This window comes from Myotis daubentonii, chromosome 6 (genome assembly GCF_963259705.1).
Source record: "Myotis daubentonii chromosome 6, mMyoDau2.1, whole genome shotgun sequence".
Classification (NCBI taxonomy): domain Eukaryota; kingdom Metazoa; phylum Chordata; class Mammalia; order Chiroptera; family Vespertilionidae; genus Myotis; species Myotis daubentonii.
Window position 1 is genome coordinate 58,862,598 of NC_081845.1, and position 1,897 is coordinate 58,864,494.

At 41.9% G+C, this 1,897-nt stretch overlaps 1 non-coding gene across 1 annotated transcript; it reads left to right on the plus strand.

Moving 5' to 3' along the window:
* The first annotated feature begins 1,570 nt into the window (after window positions 1-1,570).
* Window positions 1,571-1,674, plus strand: LOC132237744 (U6 spliceosomal RNA). The gene has a single exon (XR_009453587.1). It is a non-coding gene; the product is annotated as a U6 spliceosomal RNA (small nuclear RNA).
* The last annotated feature ends 223 nt before the right edge of the window (window positions 1,675-1,897 follow it).

A 1,897-nucleotide genomic window follows, 5' to 3' on the forward strand; every position in this document is an offset into this window, starting at 1 on the left:
ATATATGTAATCACCACATTGAAATTAGAAGCTGGTCATGAAATGAACTTCATGTACTCTCTTTACTACCTCATAAAGTACTAATGACTAGCTTATACATAATAGCCACTTAGTGTTTACTGAGGCCCTTCAATGACACATGTTTAAGTACACAATTAAGTCAGTCCACCCTAGTAAAATAGAATCATTGTAAGCATTAACCGCTCTACATTCTATGTCTTCAGGTGGACTGAGGGCCATCAAAGATTGGCACCTGATAGATGTTGCTAGTAAAATCGCCTTTCATGTTTCCTATATTCACCCTAAATACCCCTGTTTTTTGCTGAAAATTTTGTGTGTGTGTGTGTGTGTGTGTGTGTGTGTGTGTGTGTGTGTAAGTGGGGATATAATTGAAGATTCTAACCAATAATAGACAAGATCTTTATAGTTTCTCTGCAGGGACATTCCAGGGGTTGCCACCACTCAAAAGGTTAATCTATAATGAGCTGGATGGTTGGCAGCCACGATTCTGGAGACGGGACCTAGGGCTTCTAGGGCTTTCCAAGCAGGATATCTGTTATGGGATCAAGGAACTCTGCTGGCCAGCTAATAGTGGGAAGCAGACCAAAGTAGGTGTCTAAGAGGTTGTTTAGGAACAGGTTAGAAGGGAGAAGAATTAAACTAGAATAATTTCAATGTCAGGAGGGATATTATCAAGGGAGGTGAACTCCAAACTCAGTACTGAAGTTCCTACAAGGATAGATAGGTCAGATGGACAGATTAGGTCTCTGAAGGCCAGCTTCTGAGAACCTGTCTTTCTTGTTCTCAAAGTGGCCTGACCCTAAAGGCCCTGCTCAGGAGAGCCAGGCCAGACACCTGGGAAGCTGACAATTTATGAAATTGTAGAATGCAATTTTAAAACAATCTGTTCTGTGAATGCCCTCTGGGAGGTGGTTGATAGTTGCTTCCTTGATGGTGAGGATCAACTTGCTATTAGCATCAGAGCTTCCTCTACTTTCAACTGATTATCAGCTCAATACTGCCCCTCTTATAAAGATGGCAGGCATCATCTTCCTCAAATAGAAAATAAATGAATTTACTTATTTATTTTTTCATATCCTCACCGGAGGATATGTTTGTTTGTTTGCTGTTTCCATTGATTCCACAGAGAGAAAGGAAGAGAGAAAGAGCAATCAAATGCCTCCAGAATGTGCCTCAACTAGGGATCTAACCTGCAGCCTGGGTTATTTCCCCAACCAGGAATCCAACCCTCGACCCTTTGCTGCACAGGATATATTCCAACCAATTGAGCCACACTGGCCAGGGCGAAAATAAATGAGTTTAAACTGTTTTAGATGAACATTTTGGTATAGTACAGTGTTTCAGTAATATCACGGATTTCAAATGTTTAGGACCATGAAAGACTTTCTCACAGGAGTTTTTATTAGTGAAATATTTGGACCTCCAGATCTCTCTAAAAATTGTGTGCCTGCCCCACCCCTATTTATTTCTGGAGTATGTAGGATGTATTCTATAGGGTCAACAAGGCCCATCTGCTGTGTCAGCTCTGCCACATTTACTAAATTTTTCTGTGCTCGCTTCGGCAGCACACATACTAAAATTGGAACGATACAGAGATGACCATGGCCCCTGCGCAAGGATGACACGCAAATTCGTGAAGTGTTCCATATTTTTTTGTGACAAAGTAAAAAAAAAAAAAAAAAAAATTTCTGCAGGCATAGTCTCAGTTGATGTGATGACTAGAGTGACCACAATGCTGCTCTGCCAAGCAGGGCAACTCTGCTAAAAGCTGAAAAGTGTGGGGAGTGTGTGTGTGTGGGGGGGGGTGGAGGGTGCAGTGCTGGGGGAGATAAGAGTGAGTCAAGAGGAGGGAGCATGGCTATTTTCTAGAACTAGA